This window comes from Mesoplodon mirus, assembly GCF_964341445.2.
Source record: "Mesoplodon mirus genome assembly, chromosome: 7".
In the NCBI taxonomy this organism is placed as follows: domain Eukaryota; kingdom Metazoa; phylum Chordata; class Mammalia; order Artiodactyla; family Ziphiidae; genus Mesoplodon; species Mesoplodon mirus.
The window spans coordinates 66,218,172-66,239,416 of record NC_138983.1 but is presented as its reverse complement, the minus strand read 5'-3'; the positions used below and the strand labels follow the sequence as shown (position 1 = coordinate 66,239,416).

General features: G+C 38.8%; 1 protein-coding gene across 8 annotated transcripts in view; it reads left to right on the top strand.

Annotated features, from left to right (window-relative positions):
• Positions 1-6,829: 6,829 nt before the first annotated feature.
• BTBD10 (BTB domain containing 10) overlaps positions 6,830-21,245 on the top strand; it is an 84,419-nt gene continuing 70,003 nt past the window's right edge. For 2 of the 8 annotated variants that reach the window (XM_082627925.1, XM_082627923.1), the window contains exon 1: positions 6,911-6,999. The gene's annotated coding sequence lies outside the window, so the exon portion shown is untranslated. Of the gene's footprint in view, positions 7,034-7,525; positions 7,574-21,245 lie in introns of all 8 variants that reach the window. The other 6 variants (XM_082627928.1, XM_082627929.1, XM_082627922.1 and 3 more) reach the window with 6 other exon arrangements.

Here is a 21,245-nt window from a genome sequence, read left to right as displayed (position 1 = left end):
ATGATCAAGGAACCCATTTTTACTGTTCATGTACTTCGACCAGTCTGCTCTGTTTGGCTGGTTTTACAACAATTTCACTGTGTTTATCACCTTCAATCCTCTGGTTTAGTTGAAGGTACACAGCATTATTGAGTCAACTGACAAAATTTGTAGAGGCCTTCCAAATACCTTGGCCAAAAGCCTTGCTGGTGGTCCTTCTAAATCTCAGATCTACCTCTTTTGGAACTCATAAACTCTCACCCTTTGGGATAGTCAGAAGATGCCCAGTGTACTTGGCTCCTGCCTCTTTTGACCCACAAGAGATGAAAGGAAAGATACTCCAATATTGCAAAGGTCTAATTGCTTCTACTACAAATGACTATGTTTGATCAATCTTTTCACAGTGCATTCTCGGGAGAGGAAGACCTTAAGCATCCTACCCTGCAAACTGAAGATTTTGTCTATTGGAAAATGCACCTCCAGAAAGACTCTCTTCAACCTTGCTGGAAAGGCCCCTGTCAGGTACCGCAAACTAATCCTGTGCTGCCAAACTCCAGGGAATAGACTCTGAGAACATGTGACACATCTAAAGAAAACACCAAACACGGACTGGGCCTGCACATTATCTAGTGACCTGAAAGTAAAGATTTCCTGGAATTGAAGCAGACAATATCTGATGAGATAGCTTTCCAAAGATATCTGGACCAGGCCTGTTGAAAGTTTGTCTGCCAAACCGTTGATGATGACATAATGCTTCAGGTGATCTCCAATGCCTAATATCTTGATAATATATAAACTTTAAAAGTGCCTGGGAGTTCTCTCTCTTACCCTCCTTGTTACTCAAATGTGACTTCAATAGGTTTCCACTCTGTGTTCTTTCCCTCTGATGTGAGACATTATACCCAGGAAAAGTCCTTCCTGGCATGAGGGACAGGGAGCTGCTGAAATGAGAAAACCTGACTCGATCAATGATACTTTCAAAGAAAGATCTTGATTAAAAGAGGGAAATGTAAAAAATTAATAAACAGAAACCTCAAGTAGTCAGGAAACCAGAAGAGGGAGCTCTCATGCCCTGCTACCAAAGTAGGACCCAACTGGAAGAAGAAAGACCTCCTCTTCTTTCCTGGCAACAACTCAGCCAATGAAAAGCCCTGGACTGTTTGTTATAGCCCTCCCAACATCCTTTTGCCTTCTATGAAAGAGTTCTTCCCTTGCTATGTGAGGACTTACATGTTGCTCTCCATGGTTGCAGACCCTGAATTGTAATTCTTTGTTTATCCCAAATAAACTTTTTTTTTGCTGGGGAAATCACTAGGTTTACTTTAGGTCAATACCTTAAACTGTGAGCCTCCTGGGTCTAGTTCAACATCATCCTGATCAAAGCCCAGTATGTAGAATTAAGTTAGGTTTTAAAATCAATTATTTGTTTTTGTAATTCTTAGATAGTTTTCTCAATCATATAAACTCCTGGTAATATCAGGAAAGCTTGGGGATGTATGATGCATCAGCTTCAGCCTATATGCTCTTCTTTGGGGACAAGACATCAATCACATATCTCTTTGAAAGGACTGTGGCCAAATTGCAACATCTGTAGCATTCTTGGCACAGATTTTCATGGGTTGTACATTTTCACCTTCTCTTGAGATCCCAGGGAAAAAGGGTGGGCACAGGAGACTCCAAGGTAAGACACATTTTTCATTCTCACCAAGAACTTTTTGAGCAGTGTATTCACTAACTGAATGGACTTTTTGGCCAACTCAATATTTGTGAAGATGTATAAATGAAAACCATCAGAGGCATTGAAAAATAAAATGGCTTTCAGGTCCCAGTCCAGAAAAATCCTCACCTCTGTAAGTTTGAGTTCACGTGGAGAATAGTCCTGGTTTCTGTACTGGCAGTGACTTAATGTCTCCTCCTGAGGCTCACAACCCAGAACCCCAGACCTGAAGATACCAGGAAAGGGCAATCATGATATGCAGAATCCCTGCAAACAACCACAGCCAATTCCAGTGTTTCTCCAACTTCCATCTCCTAATAATGTCAGCCAGAGGTGAAGCAGGATGATCCCAGCACACAAGAAGCAGGGATAAATGTTTTGGCATTCTCTGGTTGTCTTGTCTGAACCTACCCATATTCAATGCTCTGCAGGTCATTAACAGAATAAGAGGAAGTCACTGGCTATAGCCAGAGCTAGAGTCATTTTCACATAGAATCTCAGCACAGACATCATCACTTAGATCTCAGTCACCAGTTTCCCCAAGGCCATGCTGGTCTGGATCCTCTGGATCTAGGAGATGTCAAGAAACTGGAGACAAGAGAAAAGACTGTCCTGATGCCTAAGGCAGGAGAAACAGAAGTTATGTTTGCAGAATGTCAAACAGGGATCTTGGAAATAGTTCAGGCAGGTGAAATGTGTTGATTCTTTTCTGAGTTTTTCTGCCATGGCCATCATTTCAATACGGCTGTTATTAGTTTTGTGCTTCTCTGGGGTGCTGCAACTTCTTAACTGGATCCTAGACTTCTCATAAAGGTATTTTGCTCTGTATATTATTGCTAAATCAGTGTTTCTGTGAGGAACCAAGGCCTAGGACTTCCTATTCCACCATCTTGCTGATGTTACTAACATAGGGTTATTTTTGAGCTCTATGTGTTTATTCTGTTATATTGATGTATTTGTTCTTGCAGTATAAAGTACACACACACACACACACACATATCCTTCTTTATAGATCTTTATTCTAGCATTCTATATTTACACTGAGTTTGTTGGGTTCTCTTCTAAAAAAATCCAGCTGCAATTTTGACTGGGATTGTATTAAAATTATGTTAATTTTAGGAAGAATTGTCATCTTTATTATATCGTCCTATTCATCAACATAGTAAGCCTTTTCACTTATTCTGACCTACTTTAAACCTTTTAAATCGAGTTTAAACATTTTCTCTAGAAAAATCTTATGTATCCCTTGTTAATTGCTAAATTCTATATGGTTTATTGTGAAAGGTATATAAATGTTTATTATATTTTTTAATTGGTTATTTTTGGTATAGAGAAACATTGTTCATTTTTCTAATTTTCTCTTATAACCAACAAACTTGCTGAACTGTCTTATTAATTCTAATAGCTTATATTTTGTTTACATTTGCTTTTCTATGTAGATGATCATATAATCTCAAATAATGACACTTTTATCTCTTTTCTCCCTGTGATTACACTTTTTTTTTCATTTCTTATAGTAGCATCTGGCACCTCAGTACCATGCTACTGAATGATGCTACTGGGTTTCCTTATCATATTCTGGACCTTAATGGAAATGTGTATGTAATTTCTCAACAAGAGAATGGTTTTTAACATATTGATGACATTCCCTTCTATAACTAGTTTTCTAAGGGTTCTTTTGAAATTATAAAAGAACTTTATAAAATGATGTTTCTCCAAAAATATGTAACTTTTCACTTTTAGTCCATTAATGTAATAAATTAAATATTTTTGCATTATATATATTATATATATATATTGCATTATATATATATATAATATTCTCTGTGTGTGTGTGTGTGTGTGTGTGTATATCTTTTTTTTTTTTTTTTTTTTTTTTTTTTTGTGGTACGCGGGCCTCTCACTGTTGTGGCCTCTCCCGTTGTGGAGCACAGGCTCCGGACGCGCAGGCTCAGAGGCCATGGCTCACGGGCCCAGCCGCTCCGCAGCATGTGGGATCTTCCCGGACCGGGGCACGAACCCATGTCCCCTGCATCGGCAGGCGGACTCTCAACCACTGCGCCACCAGGGAAGCCCTGTGTGTGTATCTTAAAAATTTTTTGTCTGGTTTTGGACAAAATATCCACATTTACCATATTATTTACCATATTTAGTATTTTGCATTCTGTTCTTTTCACTTGCGAGATTCATCTCTATTGATGCATGTAGCTGTAGTTATTTTAATTGTGTAGTATTCATTGTGAAGTATACTTCAGTTTATTTATGCATTTATTATTAATGGATATCTGGGTTGTTTTCAGTTTTGAGCTATTACTGACAATGAGCATTCTTTTAGATGTCTTTTACACCTGTAAGAGTTTCCTTAGGATATGCACCTAGAAATGGAATTGCATGTTCAACTTTTCTAGGAGATGCTAACCTATTTTCCACAGTGGTTGTAACAGTTTATATCTCATGTCTCCAGCAACGTATGAAAGTTCCTCTTACTCTACATTCTTGCCAATGTCAAGTATTGCAAGACTTTCAAAATTTTGCCGATATAATGGGCATCTCATTGTTCTTTTTTTTTTTTTTTTTTTTTTTTTTTGCGGTATGCAGGCCTCTCACTGTTGTGGCCTCTCCCGTTGCGGAGCACAGGCTCTGGACGCGCAGGCTCAGCAGCCATGGCTCACGGGCCCAGCCGCTCTGCGGCATGTGGGATCTTCCTGGACCGGGGCACGAACCCGTGTCCCCTGCATCGGCAGGCGGACTCTCAACCACTGTGCCACCAGGGAAGCCCGAAAGGTTAATTTTTTTAAGTGAATGACAGTGATAGCTTTATTAGATACTCTTTCTTCCTTTCTTTCTTTCTTTTCTTTCTTTCTTCCCTTCCTTCTTCCTTTCTTTCTTTCAAGAATAACAGAATAGGGCTTCCCTGGTGGTGCAGTGGTTAAGAACCTGCTGCCAACGCAGGGGACACAGGTTTGAGCCCTGGTCCGGGAAGATCCCACCTGCCACGGAGCAACTAAGCCCATGCGCCACAACTACTGAGCCTGTGCTCTAGAGCCCGTGAGCCACAACTAGTGAGCCCATGTGCCACAACTACTGAAGCCCACGTGCCTAGAGCCCATGCTCTGCAACAAGAGAAACCACCACAATGAGAAGCCCGCGCACTGCAACCAAGAGCAGCCCCCACTAGCCGCAACTAGAGAAAGCTTGTGCAGCAATGAAGACCCAATAAAGCCCCCCCAAAAAATAATAATAATAACAGAATAAAATGAACTATAGGCCCCTCAAAGCAAGTTTAAATGATTTGACCAGATTCCAGCATGGAATAAAGTTTCCATACTTCATCTGAAATCTTGCACTAATTCTTCCAATGTTTCCTGGAAAATTCCTAGAACTTGGAATAGAATGTGTGAATTATGCTAAGCAGAGCACCTGACTAGCTCACAACAGAGTTTGAACTACTTTTTCTAAAATTTTTAATTTTTTAAAAAATTGAGGTATAATTGACATACATTATATTATTTTCAGGTGTACAACATGATTCAGTATTTGTTTATGACCTATTTTTTTTCTATTGGTATGGTGAGCCAAATGTCACTATAGTATACATACACATAATAATATGAAAATAATGTCTAAAGGGAGATTGGCAGAAACCCTATAGTAGAATATCAGGGTCTCTCTTTAGGAAATGATAGCTTCTATTTTGATATAGGGAAATAATTCCTCTTTGACAGACCTCACTAAAACTTGGACTATAGAATTACTTCTCTTGATCTTATCTTATAGAAGAAAGCTATGATAATACATAAGGCCAATGGAGTTTTTGTTATTTTGTTGCCTGAGGGTTTTCTTGAAGTTTCTCCATGAGATACACCTGTATAACAAAACTATTAGATTCTTCTTCTGTCTTAGAAACCTTCAAAGATTTCCACTTTAGCAGAATGTGGCAATGATAATAACTTGGGTATTATGACAAAAATCTGTTTCCCTTAGGTCTCTCACATGTGGTGTCCTTAGATGAGGACAAGGATGTTCACTATTCTCTATTGTGCTCAACTGCTCATCTCCTTAGCATAAACACTGGTTTGAAAAACATTTTGGTTAGCACATGTAGAAGCCAGGGAGTTTTCTCTTCCCAACTCAACAGTGATTAAAAGCTTTTCAGCAAAGTTCTTTCTGGCAAAATCTGTTTTCATAGCAAATTACTCAAACCAGGTCCTCTTCCTTTTCGCTTCCTCTGCTTGCAGCGCTCCTCCCACTCTTCTCAAAACTGGGTAACTCTTACTCATCCTTCAAGATTCAGCTCAAATGTCACTCCCTGGTGGAAGCTTCCTCAACATGGCAGGCCGAGCCGGTTCCTCCCTCTCAGCTCACAGCTCGGCCTTCACCACAGTGTAACAGGATTATCTGTTTTCGGGTGGGTCTCGCCCCCAGGGTGTGAGCTTCGAGGTTGGGGACTGTGTCTTTCATTTTTCTGTTTGTGTAGTCCAGCATGTGACACACAGTAGGCTCAGTAAAGTTGAGTGACTGAGACACTATGACTGGCGACCTTCTGCCACAAGGAGCAATAATATCCCATCCAGGTTACTGTCGACGTTCCACAGGGGCCCAACTGCAAGAGCTCCAGATGTCACACCGTCTCCCGCCAACCCAGCGTTTAAAAACAAACAGCTGCGGACGCTAGGAAATAGGTGGCCCTCACGAGAACCACCTTTCCTCAACCCAGGCGGGTTAATACCCGCCAGCTGAGCCGCCAAAGGCGAGTTTGGAGTTCGCTTAGTTGAGGGAAACGCTTTCCTTGAGTAAACTCAGCGTCCTTGAGGTATTCTCCAACTCTGGGCTGGAGACGCTGTCCGCTTTTTTCTAACGGTGACAGGAAGTCAAGGAAAAACGTGGGATTCAATGATTTGTGAGGTAACTCTGCTCGCAGCCGCTCAGATTCGAGACTCGCGGTTGATCCCGATTTGACGTCTAGTCAGGACCCGCGCCTTACATTCTGCGTCGCCTGCCCCCAGGCTCAACGCCCACCCCATGCAGCCACTCCCCCAACCGCCCGCCCTCTCCGCGCCCCGCCCAACTCCTGCGCGGTGAGCCGCCATTCTCGCGATAACTCAGCTAATCTCGCCTTTTCGAACCGCGGGATCTCGCGAGAAGCAGCCTAGGAGCCGGCCTGTAATCAGCCGGGGCGGCTCTTGTAGCCGCAGCTGCCGCAGCGTCCGCCGCCTCAGACACCTCAGGAGGGATCCAGTTGTGGGGGAAGCGGAGGTGTCGCTGGCCCCCGCCTGTGCCTGGACACTCAAGGAGGACTACAGGTTCGAGGGTGACTGGACTCAGCTGGAGAACTCGGTGGGGGCGGCGCTGGAGGCTGGGCTTTTGTGGGGGCGGAGGGCGAGTTTGGGCTTGAAAGCCGGACTGCTCTGGTGGTGGTCTGGACGTCCCGGACCCTGCTTGGGGACCGTGGGTGAGGTTCTGGGCTCTGGCCGCTGGCGCCCAGTTCGGAGAGGCAAGGAAGGGAGTTGGGTTTCGGGGGTGCTGTTTTTGGGTTGGGAGTTCTGAGGCCTTTCCCCAGAGATGAAGGCGATACCCTCAACCCTCATTACCAGGGCAGAGGAACAGTTGTGCGCCGCCCCTTTTCTGTCATCCTGGGTTAACGCCGCGAGGTCCTGAGGAGGGTGCATCACAATAGGAGCTAAGGTGGCCCGAGTCTCGCTTTGGGTGAAGAGGAGTGAGACCCTAATAAGGTGTTGCGTGGTTTTATGCTGTAATGGTATCACGTGCGGTAACGCTTTGTTTTCCCCAAACTTGGACAGAAAAGCTGCTTATTTTTTTCTTTTTCAGATTCAAGTCTCCTCACACCCTTTATCCTCGGGAATGGGGTGCAGGGAGGTGAGACATCACTAAGTAATTTGTTAGTGTGGGCGCAATGTGACCATCACTGGACTTCACAGATTTCCTATTAATCTTTCTCCTCAGTATTTTGAGTTCATGATGAGAAGTCACTAGTCCAGACATGCTAAAGATAGAGCATCACTCGCTTGTCGTTTTATGCACTTAGCATATAAAATTTACTTAAATGTTTTTTAATCTTTAAGAGTCTTCATGCTTTTTATTTAAATTAACAATATCAGAGAAAAATCACAGTGTATTGATTTTCTTTGGCCAACTGGGTACACCCCCCCCTACAATTTGATCAAGACTTTAGAGAGGGAGTTAGATGAATTTTGAATGAAATAGATTGTAGAAATTAGTATAAGAGATATAATAAGGAGTGCAACTATACCGGCCAAAAAAGTTTCTGTACTGGAGAGCCCGTCCAGGACTGAAGCCCAAGCCTTGAAAATGAGGACTCCAGTTGTCATTAGAATACAAAGCGGAAAGCAGTAGAAAATACTTGGGAGAGGATTTGATGGTGGATAAAGACTGTTAAAAAAGTGTGAGGAGAATTATTTTTGAAGGTGTAAATGTGTTTTATAAATTTCCTAATATTTCTCACAGTTTATGACCTAACTGCTATTGTTACACATAAAAAAGTGGGAAGGGAGGTTCTGAAGCATGGAGTATGGCAAGGAACCATGGAGTCAGGAAAGCTTTCAGTGTCTTGACAATGTTTTTGAGATTTCACCTTTTTTTTTCTCCCAAAAAAACTTTCAGATGGGCTTTTTACATTCTGTATGTCACCCTTCCACCAGTCTGAATTTTTTTCTTTCTCAACCTTTCTTCTAAGCCTTGTGAAAATTTTTTATTATTAACTATGAAGTTACAAACCAGTATGTCCTGCTTTGTGGCTTTTTACATTAGGTGACTTAGCAAAGTGTTGAAGTGATCTGGAAGATATTCTGCACCTTTCAAATGAATAGCAAACTCACATGCCTCCAGATACTAGGCATATGAAAATAAAAATGAGTGAAATACACTAAAGAGTTTATGCCTCATCTAAGAGGGATATCCAATTCTCACGTTCACCTGATCAGTGCCATAATGAATATGGGCCCAGTCTTCAGCCTTCTCAAGAGAACACAGGAAATCTAAATTTTTGCTTGCAGTTCTCCTGACTTTAAAATTATTGACAACTACTTGAAACAGTTAAAAATAACTTCATGTGGCCCAAGCTAAACCCAAACCTGTCAGTAATTGTATCCTGCTCTCCAGGTTTAGACCTGTGTTATGAGTAAGAATTAATAAATTTTACAACTGGAAAAAAAAATTTAGAGTAAGTATGCCAATTAGTTTGGAATTTCAAACCTGGGAGTACTTGGGGGAAAATGTCAACTCTAATTGAAAACAGGTGAGTTTAATAGGCAAGTTTAATAGCCTTTACATATGGTAGGGCAGATTGAACTGATACTTAGTAATATTTTACCTGTGGAAATAACTGAAGAAAAACCCTCTCAGTATGTATGGTTTAATAACTGAGGGTTCTGAGCAAAGCAAAGGTATCTTGTAAGGGAATTGATTTATTGAGAAGCCCTTTATTGTATTTGTGATTAATATGTAAAATAAATCTAGGAGACCCTCTATTGACTCATCTATGGTTTTAAATGTTTATTGTTTGCTGTACCATCCCACTTCGTCTTCCCAGTCATTGACTTTTATTGGAAGCAATATTGATTCCTTGGATTTTATTCCGTGGCCGATGGGGTAGGGGGGGAGGGGCATCGAGAGGGGAAGAAATGGGAAGGGGAAAGTGTGAGGTGAAGCAAGCACTCATGTGCTTCTCTTTTACATTGTCCATTACAAGATTGATTTGAGTTAGCTAGTTTTTCTTGTAAGAAGAATAGGTACTTTGATTGATTAAACACAGTGCCTTATACATAGGAGAGCTTAATGGTATTTGTGGAATTGAACCCCGTGGATTAAACCACATTTATCCATTAGTGGGAAGTACTTTAATCACATAATCTGATTCATACTTAGTTGGGCTGCGGGGAATGGGAGTTTAGAGGTCAGTCCTAGGAAAGAAGTGAATCTTAGGTTTATAGAGGGCAAGGTGAAGGTCTTCGATGGGAGTAAGGGTGAGAAAGGAGGCTAGGTGAGGGAGAGAGTTTGAAAAAGGAAGATAGAAATGGTCAAGTACCACTTAGTCTACCGTGCAATTTTACAAAGAGCTCTGCTTTTTACAACTAAATTTATCATAACTTATGCAAAGACTACATAGAATATTGTTTTTTTTAAATATATTGGAGTATAATTGCTTCACAATACTGTGTTAGTTTCTGTTGTACAACAAAGCGAATCAGCCACATGCATACACATGTCCCCGTATCTCCTCCCTCTTGAGGCTTCCTCCCATCCTCCCTATCCCACCCCTAGGTCATGGCAAAGCACCGAGCCGATCTCCCTGTGCTATGCTGCTGCTTCCCACCAGCCAACTATTTTACATTCGGTAGTGTATATATGTCGTTGCTACTCTCACTTTGCCTCAGCTTCCCCCTCCCACCCCATGTCCTCAAGTCTATCCTCTGTGATCCTCTATGTCTACCTCTTTATTCCTGCCCTGCAACTAGGTTCATCAGTACCTTGGTTTTTTTTTTTTTTTTAAGATTCCATATATATGCATTGCATACGGTATTTGTTTTTCTCTTTCTGACTTCACTCTGTATGGCAGACTCTAGGTCTGTCCACCTCACTACAAATAACTCAGTTTCATTCCTTTTTAGGGCTGAGTAATATTCCATTGTATATATGCACCACATCTTTATCCATTCATCTGTTGACCCACCTCCTAGAGTAACAGAAATAGAATATTGTTTTTTAATCAGGACTACTTTGAGAGTTTGCAGACTTAGTTTTCTTTCTTTTAGCCAAGTCTTCTTAGGTCAAGTTAGTCTAATACCTCTTCACCCAATCCCTGCCTCTCTCTGGTGTGGGAAGTGAAACAGGAGAAGATGTGTATTCTGTGAGGTGTTCCTCTGAGAGTTTTAAAAACATCCTGAAGAATCTATTATGTATTTTTGGAGATTATGTTTGTTGAAGGAAGAACCATCATTTTCCTCTCCCCATGTTTCTACATGACTTGTAAAGTAAGGAAGTTCTCTTGGAAGTAGCTTTCCCCCTTCTTTCAACTCCTTGGGTGAGATGCCCTCTCAAGGAAGGATTAGGTGAGGACTGGAGAAGGAGTTGAGTATGCTTTTGCTCAGTGACATCTGGTTCTGTTTTTAGAGCTCTCAATTCTTAGGACATAACGTTCTCTACTTCCCTGTAGGGTGGATTTATCTGAGCAGCCTGGACCCTATGAGGGAGAAGGAAATGAAACGTATACAGTTCTAAGTTTAATTTACAATTGAAGTTAATAGGTAGCTTTTTTGGTCACTGATTTCAGCTATATTTTTATCTTTGTCTGACTCCTTTGTTTGTTTCTTTGTTGGTTATAAACCCACAGTAGGGGAGAAGGATGCTCATTAATGGAAGAGGAACTATTTTGAAATCTTGTCTCCTCTTGGATAGAATGTTTATTAGGTTTAAGCTAATCTTGCATTTCCCTACTATGGCTTGCTCTGGTTTACTTTGGCGTCTTGAAACCGAGAACTGCCTTGTTAAGCAGGTAGCAATCTAGAGCTCAGAGATGGAAGGTAAGCAATCAGAATTCAAAGAGATGCTCTTTGGGAGAGGATTAAGAGGTTGGTAAATGTTCAGTGTAGGCAATGAGAATACAATTAGCTAAAATACTTGAAATAGTAGAAACTTGACATTAAAGAGGAAAGATTTTATGTGGAATATGTGACCTTATGTCACAGAAGATTTCTGAAGATTTGTAAGATGCTAAAAGGTATCTGTGCCAATAAAAGCATCTTTTAAAATCCTAATTAATAGTTTAATTATATTTTTCTTTAAAAAATGTAAGATATCTGATTACATGGTACTTATTTTTATCTTTGTAGTTGAAATGAATGGTCTATTAGTACTTTTGGTCATGAACTGAAATTAACATTTGTTATTTGGTTGAGGGTGAGAGTCTGTCATAGTGAAGTACTAATTGAAGTACTTGATTAGAAACTATGAATAACACTTTTCTAAGGTCATTTAACATTGTAATCATACTTTTCTTTTCATTGTAATCATACTTGGAATACCTTATTTGGGATCACTTAGATCTGTGTTTAAAGCTGACTGTTAGCTCCATGACATAAGTTACTTAACTACTCTGAGCTGTTGTTGGCTCACATGAAAAATGGAGATAGAACACAATTGTCAGGAGTTTAAGAATGAAATGAAATAAAATATACACAAGTGCTATGTAAATAGTAAAGTGAATATAACTTGTTAGCACTTTGTACTGTGTTTATGCTCAGAAAATAGCATACTGTCTGGTGATCTTAAGACACATCAGGGGAATTTACATTTACATCTACCTGTCTCATTTGTAGGGAACAAATTCAAATGGCTATTTGCAGCCTTGACAATATGACTCTTCCACTGGAAATTACAGAAGCTTTTTCTTTTTCTTTCTTCTAGTCCACAATGAACAGTAGGAATCTCTTTCTTGCTTTTCATGTTGGCATTGACTATCCATTGACATATCTGGTATTCTAAGTAATCTTTTAAAAATTGAAATATAGTTGTACAATATTATGTTAATTTCAGGTATACTACATAGTGATTTGACATTTGCATATATTGTGAAATGACAATGATAAGTCCATTAACTATCTGTCCCGATAAAACTTACTGTATAATAGTACTGACCATATCCCTATGCTGTTTATTACGTCCCTGTGGCTTGTTTCATAACTGGAGGATTGTACCTCTTAATCCCCTTCACCTATTTCAACCCCCCACCTGTCTCCCCTCTGGATACCACCTGTTTGTTCTCTGTATCTGTGAGTCTGTTTTCATTTTGTTTTTTAGATTCCACATATAAGTGAGATCATATGATATTTGACTTATTTCATATAGTGTAATATCCTCTAGATCCATCCATGTTGTTGCAAATGGCAAGGTTTCTTTCTTTTTTTTTTTTTAATGGCTGAAAAATATTCCGCTGTATTTATATACCACATCTTCTTTATCCATTCGTCTATTGATGGGCACTTAGGTTGCTTCCATACCTTGGCTATTGTAAATAATGCTTCAATGAACATAGGGTGCACATATTTTTTCAAATTGGTATTTTTGTCTTCTTCAGGTAAATACCCAGAAGTTAAATTGCTGGATCATATGGCAGTTCTATTTTTAATTTTTTGAGAAACCTCTATACTGTTTTCCCTTCTGGCTGTACCAGTTTACATTTCCACCAACAACGCACGAGGGTTCCCTTTTCTCCATCCTTGCCAATACTTGTTATTTATTGTTTTGTTGATGATAGCCATTCTGACAGGTGTGAGGTGGTATCTCATTGTGGTTTTAATATGATTAGTGATCTTTTCATGTGTCTGTTGGCCAGCTGTATGTCTTCTTTGGGAAGATGTCTAGGTCCTCTGCCTATTTTTTAATTGGGTGGTTTGTTTTTTTGATGTTGAGTTGTATGAATTCTTTGTATATTTTGAATATTAACCCATTGTTGGATATGTTGTTTGCAGATATCTTCTCCCATTCAGTAGGCGCCTTTTCAGTTTGTTGATAGTTTCCTTTGCTTTACAAAAGCTTTTTCGTTTGATGTAGTCATATTTGTTTATTTTTCTTTAGTTTCTCTTGCCTGAGGAGCAGATCCAAAAAAATATTGCTAAGACTTATGTCAGAGAGGTTACTGCCTATGTTTCTTCTAGGAGTTTTATAGTTTCAGGTCTTACATTTAAGTCTTTATTCCATTTTGAGTTTGTTTTTGTATATGCTATGAGAAATTAGTACACTTTTTTTTTTTTTTTTTTTTTTGCAGTATGCGGGCCTCTCACTGTTGTGGTCTCTCCCGTTGCGGAGCACAGGCTCCGGACGCGCAGGCTCAGCGGCCATGGCTCACGGGCCCAGCGGCATGTGGGATCTTCCCGGACCGGGGCATGAACCCATGTCTCCTGCATCAGCAGGCGGACTCTCAACCACTGCGCCACCAGGGAAGCCCAATTAGTACACTTTGATTGTCTGTATGTAGCTGTCCTGTTCTCCCAACACCATTTATTGAAGAGGCTTTTACTCATTGTATATTCTTGCCTCATTTGTTGTAGATTAATTGACCATATAAGTGTGAGTCCATTTCTGGGTTCTATATTCTGTTTATTGATCTGTGTGTCTGTTTTGATTTGCAGTGTAGTTTGAAATCAGGGTGCATGATAGTCCAGCTTTGTTCTTCTTTCTGAAGATTGTTGGCTCTTTGGGATCTTTCGTTTCCATGCAAATTTTAGAATTATTAATTCTAGTTCTGTGAAAAATGCCACTGGTATTTTGATTTAGACTGCCTTGGGTAATATGGTCATTTTAACAATATTAATTCTTCTATGAGCATGGTAAATCTTTCCGTTTGTTTGTGTTGTCTTCAGTTTTCTTCATCAATGTCTTATAGTTTTCTGGGTCCAGGTCTCTTATCTCCTTAGATGTATTCTTAGTTATTTTATTCTGTTTGATGCAGTTGTTAATGAGATTGTTTTCTGATAGTTTATTGTTAGTGTATAGAAATGCACCAGATTTCTGTATACTGATTTTGTATCTTGCAACTTTACTGAATTTATTAGATTAGCGGTTTTTAGTAATGTGTTTAGGATTTTCTATACTTAGTAACATGTCACCTGTAAACTGGGACAGTTTTATTTCTTCCTTTCTAATTTGGATTCCTTTTAATTCTTTTTCTTGTGTGGTTGCTATGGCTAGGATTGCGAACACTATGTTGAATAAAAGTGCGAGAGTGAGCATCCTTGTCTTGTTCCTGATTTTAGATGAAGTGCTTTCAGCTTTTCACTGTTGAGTATGGTGTTGACTGTGGTTTTGTAATATATGGCCTTTAATATGTTGAGGTATGTTCCCTCTATACCCACTTTGTTGAGAATTGTTATCATAAATGGATTTGAAATTTGTCACAGGCTTTTTCTGCATCTATTGAGATGATAATATGATTTTTATTCTTCAGCTTGTTACTGTGGTGTATCACTTTGATTTGCGTTTATTGAAAAATCCTTGCATCCCTGGGATAAATCCCACTTGATCATGGTATATGATCCTTTTTATATATTGTTGAATTCAGTTTGCTCATGTTTTGTTGATTTTTGCATCTGTGTTCATCAGCGATACTGGCATGTAATTTACTTTGTGGTATCTTTGCATGGTTTTGGTATCAGGGTGATACTGGCCTTGTACAATGAGTTAAGAAGCATTCCTCCCTCTTCAATTTTTTTGTAATAGTTTAGGAAGGATGAGTGTTAACTCTTCTTTAAATGTTTTGTAGACTCCACCTGTAAAGCTGTCTGGTCCTGGACTTTTGTTTGTTGGGAGTTTTTGGTTTTTTTAATTGATTCAGTTTCATTACTGGTAATTGGTCTGTTCATTTTTTTTTATTTCTTCCAGATTCATTTTTGGGAGATTTTTATGTTTCTAGGAATTTATCCATTTCTTCTAGATTGTCCATTTTATTGGCATATATTTGTTCTTAGTAATCTTTTATGATCCTTAGTGTTTCTGTGGTGTCGTTTCTGATTTTATTTCTTTCATTTCTGATTTTATTTATTTGGGCCCTCTCTTTCTTGATGAGTCTGGTTAAAAGTTTATCAGCTTTGTTTATCTTTTCAAAGAACTCATAATTTCGTTCGTGTTTACTTTTTTAAAATTTTTAATTTTTTTAGTCTCTATTTCATTTACTTCTGCTCTGATATTTATGATTTCTTTCCTTCTACTAATTTTGGGTTTGTTCTGCTTATTCTAGTTCCTTTAGGTGTAAGGTTGTTTATTTGAGAGTTTTCTTGTTTCCTGAGGTAAGCTTGTTTCACTACAAGCTTCTTTCATAGAACTGCTTTTGATGTGTCCCAGAGATGTGGATTGTTGTATTTCCATTTGCATTTGTTTCCAGGTATTTTTTGATTTCCTCAGTAAACCATTGGTTGTTTAGTAGCATGTTTTTTTAGCCTCCACATGTTTGTGTCTTTTGTAGTCTTTTTCTTATAGTTTGTTTCTAGTCTCATACTGTTTCCAGAAAAGATACTTAATATAATTTCAGTATTCTTAAATTTATTGAGGCTTGTTCTGTGGCCTAGCTTCTGATATGTCCATTTGCGCTAAAAAGAGTGTGTATTCTGCTGGTTTTGGATGAAATGTTCTATACATATCTATTAAATCCATCTGGTCTAATGTGTTATTTAAGGCCAATGTTCCCTTACTGATTTTCTGTCTGGATGATCTGTCCATTGATGTAAGTGAGGTGTGAAAGTTTGCTACTGTTATTGTATTAGTGTCAGTTTCTCCGTTTATGTTTGTTAATATTTCTTTTATGTATTTAGATGCTCCTATGTTGGGTGCATATACATTTACAATTGTTATATCCTCTTGTTGGCTTGATCTGTTTATCATTATATAATGTCCTTCTTTTACTCTTGTTACAGTCTTTGTTTTAAAGTCTATTTTGTCTGATATAAGTATTGATACTCCAGCTTTCTTTTCCTTGCCACTTGCATGGAATACCTTTTTCCATCCCCTCAATATCAGTCTGTATATAACTTTAAATCTGAAGTGAGTCTCTTGGAGGAAGCATATATATGGTTTTTTCTTTTTTAAAAAAAATATCTGTTCAGCCACTGTCTTTTGATTGGAACATTTAGTCCATTTATGTTAATTACTGATAGGTATATACTTTTTCCATTTTAATTCTTTGCTGGTTGCTTTTGTAATTCTTTTTAGTTCTTCTCTTCTTTTGCTTTCTTCCCTTGTGATTTGATGACTGTCTTTAGTGTTATGTTTGAATTTTATTTTTGTGTGTGTGTATGTATCTACTATAGGTTTTTGGTTTGTGGTTACCATGAGGTTAACAAATAGCTATATGCACTGCGTGCATGCGCGCGCGCACACACACACGTATGTGATTGTTTTTAGTTGATAGATCTCTTAATTTTGAACAGATTCTAACCACCCTAAGTTTTTACCCCCTGCACATTTAATATTTTTCACATCATATTTAAAATCTTTTTGTTGTGTCTTATTATGGATATGTATTATTACTTTTGTCTTTAGCCTTCCTATTAGCTTTATAATGGTTGATCTGTTACCTTTACTGTACGTTTGCCTCTACAAGTGATATTTTTCCTTTCATAATTTTCATGTTTCTAGTGGTGGCCTTTTCTGTTTAGAGAAGTTCTTTCAACATTTCTTGTAAAGCCGGTTTAGTGATGCTGACCTCATTTAGGTTTTGCTGGTCTGTAAAAGTCTGTTTCTGCTTCAAATCTGAATGATAACCTTGCTGGATAGAGTATTCTTGGTTCTAGTTTTTTTTCTTTCATCACTTTGAATATATCAGGCCACTCCCTTCTGGCCTGCAGCTTCTTCTGAAAAGCCGATAGTCTTTTCAGAGTTCCTTGTATGTAACGTTGGCTTTTCTTTCACTGCCTTTAAGATTCTCTATCTTTAACTTTTGCCATTTTAATTATAATTTGTTTTGGTGTGGACATCTTTGGGTTCATCTTGTTTGGGACTTTCTGTGCTTCCTGAGCCTGAATGTCTTTTCCTTTCCTAGGTTAGGGAAATTTTCAGCTGTTATGTCTTCAAGTAAGTTCTCTGCCCCCTTTCTCTCCCTCTTCTCCTTCTGGGACCCCTATAATGTTAGTATGCTTTATGTTGGCCCAGAGGTCTCTTAAACTATCCTTATTTTTAAAAATTCTCTTTTGTTTTTTTCTCTTCAGCATGGGTGATTTCTAGTACTGTCTTCCAGATTGCTGATCTGTTCTGCTGTATGATCTAATGTACTGTTGATTTCTTGTAGTGTATTTTTTATTTCACTTTATTGTATCTGTTTGGTCCTTCTTTGTATTTTCCAGCTATCTGTTTGGTTCTTCTTTGTATTTTCCAGCTATTTCCAGCTTCTCACCATGTTCATTCATTCTTCTCCTGAGTTTGTTGAGTATCTTTATGATCACTACCTACCTTGAACTCTTTATCAGGTAGATTGTCTTCACTTCATTTAGTTTTTTTTCTGAGGCTATACATCTTGTTTATTCATTTGGAATATATTCCTCTATCTCCTCATTTGGCCAAATCGCTGTATTTCTTTTGGTGTATTAGGTAGGCTGCTTATGTTTCCTGATCTTGAAGTGGCCTCATGTAGGAGATGTCCTGTGGGGCCCAGCAGCACACTCCACTCTGGTCACCTGAGCTGTATGCTCTAGAGGTCCCTCTTATGTAGGCTGCATGAACCTTTATGTTGTGCTGGGGCTGAGTACTGTGTGCTGGTAGGCAGGGCTGTCCACTGTCCAGTTAGCTGTGCCTTATGTGGTGGCTGCAAGCCTCCTGGAGGGCAGGGTAGGCTTCTTGTGTGGCTCTCTACAGGGCCTGGTGGGCACAGGGCTGGTGCTGGCTCATTGGAGGGTTGTGTTGGGTCCCTGGCACTAATCGGCTAGAGGGAGAATTCCAAAATGGAGCTTGTCTGTACTGGTGTTATCATGGTAGAACAAGCTCCACAAAATGGCTGTTGCCATCATTTCCTCCCCCAAGCGGTGCCCCATTTGCCTCCTACCTCTCTGGGAGGCTCTCCAAGATCAGCAAGTGGGTCTCGCCCAAGCTCCTTTCAAACTATTGCCTCTGGTCTGGGACTTGGAGCATGTTGAGATTATGTGTGCTCCCTTTAAGAGCAGAGTCTCAGTTTCCTAACACCCCTTCCCCACCTCCCATGCTCCCAAATATAAGCTCTCCTGTTTTCAAAGCTAGAAATTCTGGGGGCTTGTTTCCTGGTGCACAACCCCTTGGACTGGGGAACCTGCTGTGGGGCTTGGACCCATTGCTCCTTGGGGAGGACTAGTTGTGATATTCCTCCCATTTGTGGGTTGCTGACTGAGTGGTGTGGGTCCTGACAATACTGTGTCTCCGCCCCTCCTCCCCCTCTCATGTGGTTCCTTTATGTCTTTAGTTTTGGAAAATCTTTTCTGCTAATCTTCAGGTTGTTCTTATAGATAGTGGCTCTGTAAGTAGTTGTAATTTTGGTGTGTCCGTGGACGGAGATGAGTTCAGGGTCTTCCTACTATACCATCTTGGCCATCTCCTCTATTCCCTGTAATTTGAGTGCCAGGTGGAACAGTAGAGAAAAGCGAAAAGAGAATATATTGTAGAGAGAAATGGCATGACATTTTAAAAATTTTAAAAATCATCTATTGGGATACTGTTATCATCTCTAAAAAATTTTTATTTTTATTAATTTGGATTATTTTTCTTTAAGATCTTTGACTATCATTGCTGGTAGCAGATGAATAGAAAATTTTCCTGAGTTTTCTATTTGTGGACTACGTTAAAAGTAAACTTAAAAGCTCAGATACCGCGGAAGTATCTCAGGGGCATAATTGCGCAATAAAATGTTTTTATACTTTTCTCATTCTTAGATGGTCATGCAAATAGTGCTGAATTATTTTAAAGGTAATTATTTCATTCAGGGCAGTTTGCTTTATACAATGCAGGATTGAATTTTATTTTTCTCACATCTTGAGAGCAAGTGATGCAGTCTGCTCTGTCCTTTTGGCTCCTAATTTGTTAATTTAGAATTTTCCTAAAGAAGTTCCTGTAAGATGGGTAACTGTGGGACACTATTATTTTCTTCTTGTTGAATATTCCAAATTGCCTGAGTTTCTCTTTTCAAAGAGAGAATATTTAGTTATTAGAGACTAGTGAAGTTATAAAACTGTAATACTGAAAGTATTTTAAAATCATTAATACTCTAGTGTTTGGAAGAGATAACTAAACTGCAGATTAGGCCTTATTACTGAGTTTGATAAAACTTATTTATTGTACCATATGAAGAAAACAGCAGAACTTCCATTTATACTTATTTTTTTTACTCAATCTCTTTTTCGTTTTCATTTTTTGTGTATGTGTAATATATACATAGTACTATATATATACATGTATGTGCATTGTTTATATATATGTATGTGCAGCTACTCAAGTTAGTTGAATTGAAAACATTAAGAAAGGGAGAAAGTGTCATATTTTAGAATAAGAGTGGTATGACGTCTTTGATCATCTTTGCTTCCCTAGTGAATGATACTTTTTTTTTTTTCTTTTTTTTTTTTTTGCGGTACGCGGGCCTCTCACTGTTGTGGCCTCTCCCGTTGTGGAGCACAGGCTCCGGACGCGCAGGCTCAGTGGCCATGGCTCACGGGCCTAGCCGCTCTGCGGCATGTGGGATCTTCCCGGACTGGGGCATGAACCCGTGTCCCCTGCATCGGCAGGCAGACTCTCAACCACTGCGCCACCAGGGAAGCCCGTAAATGATCCTTTTTAACAGTAGCTTTGAATACTTGTTGGTTTTGAAATTGTTTTATGAGTACTTTGAAAAATTACTTATAAAAGTAGATTATTTGGAGTAATTTCTTTCTGAATATGAACATGCAATGCATTGCATGCAATTTGGGACAGTTACCAAAAAGCAAAGAAGAAAATGGCATCTTAATCCCATGACCCAATGATAATTGCTTCCAATCATAAACACATGTATACACATACATGTGCACACACACGCACAATTGGGATCATTCTGTATGTAATGACTTAAATTTTTTATTTTGAGAAATTAAAATAATATAACAAATACATAACTAGATTTAAAAATGAACATTCCCTTCCTCCTCCCCTTCCCCCTTTCCCTCTCCTTCCCCTTCCACTATAAATTCTTTGATTAACATATTTCTCAGGATAAAAATTTTAAAGTGGGATTCTTGTGTTAAAATGTGTGACACCCTCCAGGTTTTATAGTTTATATTCCCACAAGCCTGAGTAGCCTTTTCCCCTATTCTTTAGCCATCACTGGTTATCATGAAAACAAACCAAGAAATCTTTGACAATTTGATCAGTTAAACATCTCAGATTTAACTTGGGTTTCTTATATTACTAGTGAGGTTGAATATTTCCTCTTCCCCTTTTTGGCAGCCAGTATTCTTTTTGTAAATTGCTAACTTAATGAATTCTGTGTGTTTTTCCATCACAGTGTTCAGATTTTTTTAATATGGATTTATAAATATTCCTTATATTTAAGATTAAAATCTTATCTGTATATACATTTTTACAGCTTTTCATTTATCTTTTATAGTTTGAATTTTTATGTAGTCTAACCTAATGCTTTTTGAAAGTGGTCTGCAGTCCCAATTCTGATCCCTGATGAAGTTTCCACTAGTCTTTGTTGCGAGTGTGAGCATAAAGTGTCTGACTGCACGTTCCTGTTTCTCATATTTTTTTTCCTCTGATTTGAGGCTTAGAAATTCCTTCTTTATTCTGAGAGTCAGATAAATGTTCATTTATATATTTTTCTTAATTCTTTATGGTTTTGTGTTCTACTTTGATTTTTTTTTTAATGTGGAATTTGGGAGAGATAATATGTGAGGAGGGAAATGATCTTCTGCTGAAATAGTTGATCAGTATTTTAGAACCTCTCTATCTAACCTTGAATCTATCATCTAGCTATCTGTCTCTTAGTGATTTGATATGTGACCACTAGCACTTTTTATTTTCTGGGCAT